Source organism: Maylandia zebra, linkage group LG22 (genome assembly GCF_041146795.1).
Source record: "Maylandia zebra isolate NMK-2024a linkage group LG22, Mzebra_GT3a, whole genome shotgun sequence".
NCBI classification, from domain to species: domain Eukaryota; kingdom Metazoa; phylum Chordata; class Actinopteri; order Cichliformes; family Cichlidae; genus Maylandia; species Maylandia zebra.
Window position 1 is genome coordinate 10,468,258 of NC_135187.1, and position 12,729 is coordinate 10,480,986.

General features: G+C 36.3%; 1 long non-coding RNA gene across 1 annotated transcript; it reads left to right on the forward strand.

The window, feature by feature from the left end:
• The first annotated feature begins 8,791 nt into the window (after positions 1-8,791).
• On the forward strand, positions 8,792-11,063 carry LOC112431756 (uncharacterized). The gene is made up of 2 exons (XR_013095201.1): positions 8,792-10,528; positions 10,958-11,063. It is a non-coding gene; the product is annotated as an uncharacterized LOC112431756 (long non-coding RNA).
• Positions 11,064-12,729: the final 1,666 nt, after the last annotated feature.

The window sequence follows — 12,729 nt, forward strand, 5'->3', positions numbered from 1 at the left end:
AGACATGGCCAAGGTATGAAAGGCTGAAAGACGACCACCACTGAACAAGACACACAAGCTGAAACGTCAAGACTGGGCCAAGAAATATCTCGAGACTGGTTTTTCTAAGGTTTTATGGACTGATGAAATGAGAGTGAGTCTTGATGGGCCAGATGGATGGGCCCGTGGCTGGATTGGTAAAGGGCAGAGAGCTCCAGTCCGACACAGACGCCAGCAAGGTGGAGGTGGAGTACTGGTTTGGGCTGGTATCATCAAAGATGAGCTTGTGGGGCCTTTTCGGGTTGAGGATGGAGTCAAGCTCAACTCCCAGTCCTACTGCCAGTTTCTGGAAGACACCTTCTTCAAGCAGTGGTACAGGAAGAAGTCTGCATCCTTCAAGAAAAACATGAGTGGAGTCCAAGTACTCCACAGCGTGGCTGGCAAGAAAGGGTATAAAAGAAGAAAAACTAATGACATGGCCTCCTTGTTCACCTGATCTGAACCCCATTGAGAACCTGTGGTCCATCATCAAATGTGAGATTTACAAGGAGGGAAAACAGTACACCTCTCTGAACAGTGTCTGGGAGGCTGTGGTTGCTGCTGCATGCAATGTTGATGGTGAACAGATCAAAACATTGACAGAATCCATGGATGGCAGGCTTTTGAGTGTCCTTGCAAAGAAAGGTGGCTATATTGGTCGCTGATTTGCTTTTGTCTTGTTTTTGAATGTCAGAAATGTATATTTGTGAATGTGGAGATGTTATATTGGTTTCACTGGTAAAAAATAAATAATTGAAATGGGTATATATTTATTTTTTGTTAAGTTGCCTAATAATTATGCACAGTAATAGTCACCTGCACTCACAGATATCCCCCTAAAATAGCTAAAACTAAAAACAAACTAAAAACTACTTCCAAAAACATTCAGCTTTGATATTAATGAGTTTTTTGGGTTCATTGAGAACATGGTTGTTGTTCAATAATAAAATTATTCCTCAAAAATACAACTTGCCTAATAATTCTGCACTGTAGTTTCATCAGTCCACAGCACCTTATTCCAGAATGAAGCTGGCTTGTCCAAATGTGCTTTAGCAAACCTCAAGTGGCTCTGTTTGTGCTGTGGGCGGAGAAAAGGCTTCCTCTGCATCACTCTCATTTGCATCAAATACTCATTTGCCTAATAATTCTGCACTCCCTGTAAAATTGAGTTATTTGGGCATAACAAGGGGTGTTATGCATGGAGGAAAAAGAACACAGCATTCCAAGAAAAACACCTGCTACCAACAGTGAAATATGGTGGTGGTTCCATCATGCTGTGGGGCTGTGTGGCCAGTGCAGGGACTGGGAATCTTGTCAAAGATGAGGGACACATGGATTCCACTCAATATCAGCAGATTCTGGAGACAAATGTCCAGGAATCAGTGACAAAGCTGAAGCTGCGTCAGGGCTGGATCTTTCAACAAGACAACGACCCGAAACACTGCTCAAAACCCACTAAGGCATTCATGCAGAGGAACAAGTACAACGTTCTGGAATGGCCATCTCAGTCCCCAGACCTGAATATTATTGAAAATTTGTGGTGTGAGTTAGAGAGAGCTGTCCATGCTCGGAAGCCATCAAACCTGAATGAACTAGAGATGTTTTGTAAAGAGGAATGGTCCAAAATACCTTCAACCACAATCCAGACTCTCATTGGAACCTACAGGAAGCGTTTAGAGGCTGTAATTTCTGCAAAAGGCAGATCTACTAAATATTGATTTCATTTCTTTTTTTGTGGTGCCCAAATTTATGCACCTGCCTGATTTTGTTTTTTATTATTGCACACTTTCTGTAAATCCAATAAACTTCATTTCACTTCTCAAATATCACTGTGTGTGTCTCCTATATGATATATTTAACTGACATTTTTTATTGTAACAACAGACGATTTATACAGGAAAATAATGACTATTAACAAGGTTGCCCAAACTTTTGCATCCCACTGTAACTGTCCTGGAACTGTTTCTCTGTGAGTATAGCTGAGTTAAGCTAACATGGCTAACTAGCCCCTTAGCCATGTTTTTGACCCATTAGCACCACAGTCTCTGTTTACACAGTCTCTGTTATGCTGTTATGGTTGTTTTACACAATTCTACCTTTGTTTTTGATGCTAGCTTACTTCATTCCTGTGTTATTGTTACACCGTGTACATCTTCAGGGGCTGCCTTTTGTTCACCATTAGTGCTAATAATACTAATATTTAATATGGTTAGATTCACTGCTACTAAAAAGAGAATAAAAAGAAGATGGATATAAAAAGGTAGAATACTGCGTAAGCATTGCTGTACCAAAAAGGTTGACACAGTATTTTGAGAATTCAGATTTTATTGTCATTATGACCATTAAATACTGGTATTTACTGATATTAATGCAGTACCATCCCTGTTTTATATAAATGAGAAGAAGAAGGAGATCATCCAGTACACGTTTCTTTCCAGCTGAGTTCACCTCTGTGATAACTCTATTTCATTTAATTCAGGAGCACTTTGCAAGTGAAGCTACTCGATGCTGACTTATCTGACTAAATCTAGCTAACAGACTACAAACCAGAAGAAAGCTGAAACTCAGGAATGAACCAAAGGTATTCCAAACTCTTAAAAATTCCAAAGACTTTTTCCTATATTATCAATTTAATATGATGGACACACAGTTTTCTGATAACCTTATTCAATTTTTATTTTAATGGAAGACTGCTCTTACGAACTCATTTCAGTATTCTTCAGCTCTCAGATAGATTGTTTTTTGCTATCAGTATATAAATATATTCTGTATCTCTTTATAGGTTGTCTGTAATTTTTCTATTGTGAAGATAGCTAATACTTGTTTGAGTCTTGACATACTTTTCTTTTCATTTATAAATGTTTTATAAGGCAATAACAGTTCCCACTTTAGATGAGGTCACACAAAATACTTACCTAATAACTATAAACTGTCTAAATTAGCCATGGATTACAGCATGAAATAAGTATGTATAAAACCTCTATTAACACACTTACAAACAATGAGCTCATATCTTAAGGATTATATATATAAATGTGCAACACAATCATTCTAATGATACCATGAACGCGTTATATATGAGCTCATTAATCACTAATAAACATATAAATGACTACTAAAACATAATCACTGAATTAAGCACTTACTAATACCTTACTAATGGTTTATAGTGTGAATTATTCTAAAGTGTTACCATCATTTTTTGTTTTACTTACATAGAGAAAAAGCAGAGGAAGTGATTAATCTCCATAATCCGTTTATAGGCTGGTCTGTTGAGCTCAGACAGTCAGGATGTGTCCAAATTTCTTTCCAAAATGCCTTTACATTTTTTTCCCACCGGCTAATTTGTAAAAGAATTCCCAAAACTTCAAAACGCTTGTACATTTAATGCGGATATAGCTGTAACAATAGACAATGGTCTCCGGTAAAGTGAGCTGCTGTAACAGTGAACATAAAGATAAACGGTGATTTGCATGTTTCTGCTCTCTAATCTTTTACTTTTAGTAGTGTAGGAGAGAGAAAGAGAGACACTGAGAAAAATTGAGAGAGAAAGACATGTGAAGGCCATGTTGTAGCAGTTTTAGTAAAATATGACTTTAAAGATAGTTAGGGAGGTGATGAGTCAGCTCAATTTTCTATCCTTTACATATTTTACATACACTACATGTAAGAATAAGGACTCTTTAGCTGACATACTCTAGTTCTTTAGCCGGACCAGGATTAATCAGTTAACCTATCCCCACAAACTGCATGTCTTTGGACGGTGGGAGGAATCCAGAGTACTCAGAAGGAACCCACACAAACACGGGGAGAACATGCAAACTCCACACAGAAAGACCCCGGCCTGATGGTGGAATTGAACTCAGGACCTTCTTGCTGTGCGGCAACAGTGCTAACCACCGTGCTGCCTATATTATATTATATTATATTATATTATATTATATTATATTATATTATATTATATTATATTATATTATATTATATTATATTATATTATATTATATTATCCCAGCCCTGCGTCAGGCTGACCATCTGTCCTGAGCTGGAATAATATAATATAATGAGTTTAGCTCCATTCTTTTAAGCAAATGTTTTGAAGCTTCATCACTCCTGCTGACTGTTTAACATTTGAGACATTTTCTTATATTGATATTATTTATTTAGACTATTCTAATGCTGTTTGGCATTAAATATAGACACATAAAAGCTTATATTCCTCATATTAAGATCCATTAAATGGTGAATTTAATACTCACCATATTAGTTAAAATGACATAAAACAGAGTAATAATAATATTTAGGATTATTTAACTAGTAGATTTTGAAAATTTTAAGAGTTTTATTATCAAATGTTGATCATTAAACTAACTACTTACTAAGAAGAAAAAAATAGATGGTAATAAACGTGAAATTCTCCAATAATAATTGGTCTATTTGCCTCTCAAAAGCTTCTTGTTAAATTTCACATGGATTTGTGGTAAAGTTTCCATTTGCTGTAATTGGGCTTTAATATTCTGTAATTAAATATGGATGGTATATTTTTTCTATATTTTATGGGTTAATATTTAATAATATTTCTAACTTTTAAAAGCTATTACCTCACTTGTTAGCCTTGCTAGGAAAGGTCAAGTATGACAGCAAATTTATATTTTACCATGTTAAAGATCACTTGTGAACATCCTGAGTCCTGTTGATAACATAAGTAACTGTGAAAAAATTATGCACCTGAACTGTGAAAGCAACTTAACTACCCTTAAATCTAAAGTACAGTGGTAATTATATGACCACATGTCTGATTATTTACAAAATGTTTAAATTTTCTCTTAAATTCTGTCTACTGTACCGTAAAGTAAACAAGGATAGTTTAATTCATCACTGACACTATAATATGCGGAATTTTCATTTTCCCATTTCTAAGACATTTGTTTACAGACAATTGTATTCCTTTTCTGTAACTTATTAGTGTGAATGCTTGAAAAGCATTCACAGTATTGTTGTTGTAATCTTTATTATTGTGTGGATGCTTTAAGCATCCACACTATTGAGTTCCTGTTTCTCTTTATTCTTTATACTTTATTCTAGTTGCTTCCGTACACTTTTCGCCGTTTAACTACTTCCACAATTTTTGTGCTATTTTCACCGTTCAAACTTTAAACTATTCAGCTATTTTTGCTAATTCCTGCTACGATTTTTGCTATTTTTAACTATTATACTTTTTAAAATATTAAGCTTTTTTCCTTTAATTTGTCCCATTGAAATGAATGGGAAACTTCTGCAATTCTGCTAAATTTTGCCTGTTTTTGAAACTTAACTACTTCCTCATATTTTCACCTAGAACAACCATTCAAATTTTAAAATGTTCACAAATTATTTGGCTATTCAGGTATGATTCAGCTTTTTCAAATCTTTTACTGTTTTACTTTTATGCCTCTTAAAGTTTTGAGTTGCAAAATTGTGATTTTTCACAAAATACATGTGTTGTTATGGTTGCTATGCTCTTGGCTTCCAGTGTGCCACTGAAGGTTTTGCAATTTTCACTTCATGTCCGAACAACTTCCTGCTACTTGCTCAATTTTCACTCAACTTCCACAAATTATACATCAAAACGTAGGTATTTTTGCTGGCTTTCAGAAAATGTCACCATCATTGTTGTGGGATTTATAGAATTTTTGCAAATCTCCTCAGACTAACACAAGGTCAGAAAACTCTCCATATAAAGTGAATGGAGAGCTTGTTCAAAATCACCGCTGGATTTCTGTAATGAGAGGCATATTCGAATCGTCATATCTCCTTAACGAAGCAAAGTTAAGACATGAGGCTTGTCCCCGAATATCTTCAGACACCCCTGACGCTCACAATTCAAGAATTTCTTTCTCACCTATTACCGTTCTGAAATGAGTTGGACTTGTTTGAGGGTAGGAAATTCGTCCTTCGCTCAGATTTCTTCAGATTTCAAACTGTGGAAATGAACCACTTTTTTCTCTCGTCATAACTTTTTGTTGGATTTCCACAGAGACCTGAAAATTTCCATGATTGTTCACCAAAGCCTGCTGTCTCTTACGGTGAAAGAATGATATCGATACTCCAAATAGATTTCGAGTTAGAAAGCGTTGTTTGAGGGCAAGTCAAGGCAGTTTTTGCTTCGCTCTACTCAGTTATGGTGCATTACAAGTCAAATATCTTTAATAATTCATATTTTAATGATAAATTGTCAACACTTGAAGATTCCCCCATCTCTTCTGAACAAAACGGTGTAAGAATGACCGTTCTAGCCCCTACGGTTAGGAAATTACGGTCATTTGTTTGAGGGGAGTCGTCACTATGAGAAATAGACTGCAAAAATCCTGTGTCTCTCTGTGCTGCTGCGTGTGTAAACAGATGCACCTGTTTTGGTGGGGAAAAGTGCACAGCCTCTCTGATTGGTGGATTCAAATTCACCAGCTCCCAGGCTGACCTAGAAACTTACTTCTCTCTCCCTGTGTGTGTGTGTGTGTGTGTGTGTGTGTGTGTGTGTGTGTGTGACAGAGAGAGAGAGAGAGAGGGAGGGAGGGAGAGAGAGAGAGAGAGAGAGGGAGGGAGGGAGGGAGGGAGAGAGAGAGAGAGAGAGAGAGAGAGAGAGAGAGAGAGAGAGAAAGGCTTTTAATGGGATGATCTCATTCTAAGATTTAAATTCAATATATTTAGACTGGTTGACTGAATTGGATCTTGTGTGTGGGTCTCTCTGTGCATGTGTGTTTCCTCATGTGTACATATTTGTGATTGTGTGGCTGTAATAAATTTTTTTGCTGATTTTTGTTATTTAACAAGTATATTTGAGGGACCCTCAGCATGTTCAGCATTTTTTCAGCTGTCCATTTTGCTTTTCCAATTTTTCTGTTTAACTTATTACTATTGTGCTAAATCATACTATTTCTGCTATTTTATAAGATTTGTGCTTAATATACTATTTCTGCTTTTATAGGATTTGTGCTTAATATAGTATTTCTGCTAAATTTAGTATTTCTGATTAATTATAGTTTTTCTACTAAATCATAGTACAGTATTTCTGCTTTTTATGGGATTTGTGCTAAAACAAAGTATTTCTACTAAATGTAGTATTTGTGCTTAATCATACCATTTCTGCTTTTTATAGGATTTGTGCTTAATATAGTATTTCTGCTAAATTATAGTATTTCTGCCAAATTATAATATTTGTGCTAAAACATAGTCTCAATTTAAAATTACAATATTCATAGTTCATCACAGTGTCTCTGGTAAATCACAATATTTCTGCTCTGTTGTACTATTTTTCTAAATCATAGTGTTTCTGTAATGTTTAAGTATTTTTGGCTAAATATATTCTTTCTGTTATCTTATACTATTTCTCCTAAATTCTTGTATTTTTGAGAAGTTATCATGTTTCTGGTAAGTTACAATATTTCTGCTAAATTCTGCTATGCTATTGTATTTCTGCCAAGTATTATGTTTCCTCTAAGATATTGCAGTTCTGCTAAGTTATTCCATTTTAGCAAACTTCTTTTGCTTCTGCAAAGTTTTTACAATTTCTGCAACTTTTCAGCTTTTTCAGCTACTTTTTGCATACAGCTTCAGCTTTAAGCATCCACACTGCATTTTCGCAGGAAATGCAAATTTTTCTAGTTATATTTTATTATTATTATTATCTATTCCGTACGTTTTTTGAAAGCCTACTCCTTCAAAACCGTTCAACTTAGAAAAACCATTCAAACACCGTTAGATTCCTATTCTTTTGGACAACATTGCTTCTATTTTTTCTCATTTTTAACATTTATATTTTTAATTTTATTCAACTTTTTTCAACAAAAATTTATAATGTATTTCAATGGGGAGACCCTTCAAATTCTCATTCAACTTCCTCCTCTTTAAACTGTATCTACTTCCACATACATTGACATAGAGCCACCATTCAAACTTTAAAACGAAGACAAGACATTCAACTATTCAACTTGTATTTATCTTTTCAATATCTATTATACTTTTTCTTCAGTTCCAGTTTAAGTTTCATGATGTTTTTTCACCCGTTTCAGAGTTTATAATGGGTGTGTATGGGACGGAATGTTGGGGCTAGAGTGAGACAGCTCAACTGCTAGAGTGAGAGGAGCAAAAAAATTAATCTTAAAATCTTTTTTAAAACTGCTGCTGTGTCCGCAGCGTTTGCTCTACAGGTATGATTTTACCCTCAAAACGTAGCCATCGCTGTCCTCTTTCATCCAATGTGTTTACTATTGTACTAGGTGTTATGGTTCTTTCGTAAATGTCACCAATGCACAGCCTCCTCCCTCCAACTCTTCCATAGACTCTAATGTTAAAAGGGCTCAGAAGGTTCGTTTGAAAATCAGAACCGCATGGTGTCTTTCCACTGTCACCACGTCCATATAATAAACTCCACAGGCATGAAAACTGAGAATTCAGTAGACTAGAAGCTGCTGTCGCTCACGGTGAAAGAATTTCGTCAATACGACTTGTACTTTTCATATGGGAACGATTTGTTTGGGCCTGACTTTTCTGTTCATTTTAAGCAGCAAAAGTGAGGTGCATGTCTGTGTCGTGTGTATGGAGCCATTGGGTGCAGTCACTATAGCAACCAGGCTCACACCTGCCTGCTTAACGAGCTCTCTCTCTCTCTGCCAAGATTAAATCAAAAATGTGTGTTATATCTAAGCAGTTGTAGTAAGATTAACTTTTTCAATAGGTACAATAAGACAGGTTTGACAGGCTTTTGCCAGAGATTAACAGTATGTCAGTAGTTAGTATAGGCTAACTGAATAGAGCCCTGAATTATTGCCCTGTTAAATTCAAGTTGATTGTGTATTGGTGGACTTGTCTTCTCCACACAGGTTTTTCAGATCTGGGCAGTTTGAGTCAGTTGATGACTTTAAAATAATCTTTTCTGACTGGATAATTAAAGCTCACAGCATCTACCTGTCTGTAGTGTATTTTCCCACATTTTAAATAATCTAATCTCATTTAATGTCTCTGTTTTTAGTCTGTATAGTTTATCTCCCCACAAATACGCTCAAAGTAGTCTTAAAATAAAATCCATAAAACAGTTCAAGATGATGACTTTTTATTTGCTCATTTAATGCCAGTTGCCCTCTTTCCTGAGTATAAGCGAATGAGTGACATAAAGAGAAAAAGTACCAATTTGTATGCTGGTGAGTCTTGTGTATTTTTTTCTCTGTCTCTCTATGACAGAGAAATATATATGCTCATTATTGATGTTCAAACTGATGCTCAAATTTCCAAGCACCACCTGAACGCCTCATCGGTCTTTAACTAATCACTACACCAACGGTTGTCATTCCGCTTTGCTCTCTGCTGTGGTAAGTACAATACATTCAGTACAGCACTGTTTTAATTTTATGATGGTAAAAATACATGTTTGACATTTAAACTCACATATCAAGTCTTTTTAAAGTTCAACAGAGTTCAAAGAATAAAGAAAGCAAAAAAAGAATAACCTTTGCTACCATTTATATAGGTTTATGACTTTTGCTGTTAGCAGCAGTGCTAACGCTAGCTTCAATGCTAACGCTAGCTTCAATGCTAATGCTAGCTATAGTGCTAACACTAGCCTTAGCAGTTGTTAACTGACAAAAAGAATATTCCTGTGATATTCCTGTGATATTTATTGGCGGTCAGTGAGACAAAAGTAACAAATGAGATTTATTATTGCCATTGTGCCTCAGTTTTAACAGTAAGAGTACTTCATGACTTTTGCTGTTAGTAGCAGGAATGCTAACGCTAGCTTCAATGCTAACGCTAGCTTCAATGCTAATGCTAGCTATAGTGCTAACACTAGCCTTAGCAGTTGTTAACTGACAAAAAGAATATTCCTGTGATATTCCTGTGATATTTATTGGCGGTCAGTGAGACAAAAGTAACAAATGAGATTTATTATTGCCATTGTGCCTCAGTTTTAACAGTAAGAGTACTTCATGACTTTTGCTGTTAGTAGCAGTGCTAATGCTAGCTTCGATGCTAATGCTAGCATCAATGCTAACGCTAGCTATAGTGCCAACACTAGCCTTAGCAGTTTTTAACTGACAAAAAGAATATTCCTGTGATATTCCTGTGATATTTATTGGCGGTCAGTGAGACAAAAGTAACAAATGAGCTTTATTATTGCCATTGTGCCTCAGTTTTAACAGTAAGAGTGCTAGTTCTACCAGCAGTGCTAACACTAACTGAAGTGCTAACGCTAGCAGGAATGCTAGCGTTAGCAGCGATGCTAAGGCTAGTAACAGTCTAACAGTAGCCTTATATAAGTACTTAAATAAATACTTCAGTTAATTAGTTTGAATTATAAAATGGCTGCTGTATCAGCTGGTGTGCTATATTACTCTATAATTACCCTGCTGACTATAAGTTCAGTGTATCATGTCGTGTGGGCTTTGTTTTTTTGTTAGTCTGATAACACTGTACAGACAACTAACATGTTATTTCTCGTCTTACACTTTCAGGAACTTGACTCACATCTGTGCTTTGCCTGGTAGGTGTGCACATACTGTTAGAGAAGTACACCAAAATAAAAAAAAAAGAGTCTGACTAATATAAGCTTTAAAGTGATGGGTTCAAACTTTGTGCTAGACCTTTTAAACACATTTTTATAATAAATACACATAAGTTCAGCTTAACAATTGGGCTAAAATATTTTTTTTGTACATTTTTGCACATTACATGTGATTAGTTAACAATTCACTCAATCATATTTGTATTTAAAAATATTATTGCTGAATTTAATTAAATATTTATTCTTTTAAAAAGTGCCAAATTGTGCAACTTTTTGCACATGGCAGCCGACAACAGTTTAGCTTGAATATTTGTTTTGTCCTTTTTCAGTAGTCACAATTAGTTCATACAATTACCATGTGATATAATTTTATTAAAATTATTTTTTTTTCTTGTTTTTTGTTCACAGTGTGCAGAAGAAGAACAAGGACCAGATCTCCAGTCTTCTATCTCACATCCCAACCCCCCAACCCCTCTATCTTCTGTCCTACTCCACCTGTTGTCTCTGCCTTCTTTCCATCTGTATTTCACCCTGTGGTTTGTGAGAAATTTTGCCAAACCAAGAATCTTATTGCGGTTTGATTTAAAGCCGTGTCTCTCCTGCTCTGTCTGTTCTCTCTGCTAAATTTTCTCTCTACCTGTTTTTCACTCTTTGGCTTGCTGCTGAAAAATGCACAAGCCAATAAAACAATAAAGAGTGCATATTTTGCCTCAACCTGAGAACAAACTGAACAAACAAAGAAAACTCTGCGGTTTGATTTAAAGCCGTGTCTCTCCTGCTCTGTCTGTTCTCTCTGCTAAATTTTCTCTCTACCTGTTTTTCACTCTTGGCTTGCTGCTGAAAAATGCCAAGCCATTAAAGCAATAAAGAGTGCATATTGCCTCTACCTGAGAACAAACTGAACAAATAAAGAAAACTCTAATTCACGGTTTGATTGTGATTTCCCAGCCGTGTTTCTCCTGCTCTGTCTGTTCTCTCTTCTAAATTTTCTCTCTAGCTGTTTTTCACTTTGCGCTTGCTGCTAAGTTGTGCCAAGCCAATAAAGAGAGTGCATATTATTCTCTTGACTGACAAACTGTCAAACAAACAAAGACATCTGTTTCTGAGAAATAAAAACTGAAATATAAAGACAAAGAAAACATCTCCTGCTCTGTGCCACTCTTATTTTATAAACATATTTTCTAAAGACTAAGAGAAACACTTGTGTAAAAATGCCAAGGAAGCAGAAAAAGTCACAAGCTGCAAAACAACGCTGGAAGAAGTTCCATGAGTTTCAAAAAGTACCAACATGTGAACAAGCTGAGTGTGATTTTCCTCAGAGCTCTGCAGAAGACTTTGTGTCTGCAAAGACCAATGCTGATGGTGTCAAACAGGCAGGTCAACATGTTCCTGCACATGTACAACAGATATCCTATGCAGATGCTGTGAAGACTGGATTGCAGCATGAATTTAATGAACATCTGGTAAACCACAGAGACCAACATGAGGTTTCAAGTGCCCCACAGGTGGGTTATGCTGATATTGTGAAAAGAGGCCGTCACAGTGATGTGGCAGGACCATCTCATGCAGAAAGACTGAACCTTGAAAACCAGCCCTCTGTTATACATGTCTGTGCATCTCGCAGCCAGGCTCATCCTAAATATGGAGACTCCAGAAACAAGCAGTGCACATGTAACTCACTCACATTTCTTGCTTTCCTTCATGAGAATGAAAACATGACTACAGCTGACCTTAATCTGGTCTTGGATAAAGGTGATGTGATGTACAAAGAGGCCAAGAAAAGATTTCCTAAAAATATTCATTTGGCAACCGATGAGCTGCCAGACAAAGTTGATGCTCGCAGGTCTATGTATCATGTCAACATGACACAGCCTTCCCGGTATGGGACATTTGAAGAACCTCCAGAGGAGGCAGTAGATACCTTTCTGAGCTTAGAAGCAGGACTGAGCTGCCTGTTGTCAGATGTGCAGTATGCCTTACTGATTATGAGTGGATTGTGTATCGCAGTGTTCAGATCCACATCAGGCATATATGGTTTCTTTGACCCACACCCCAGAACACCCATTGGTCTTCCTCTACTACTACAGTCACGTAATCGTGGTACAGCTGTGATGCTGAAATTCACACTCCTCAGTGACATGATTAAGAGGCTCCAAGATTCTTATGAAATGATGGAGATA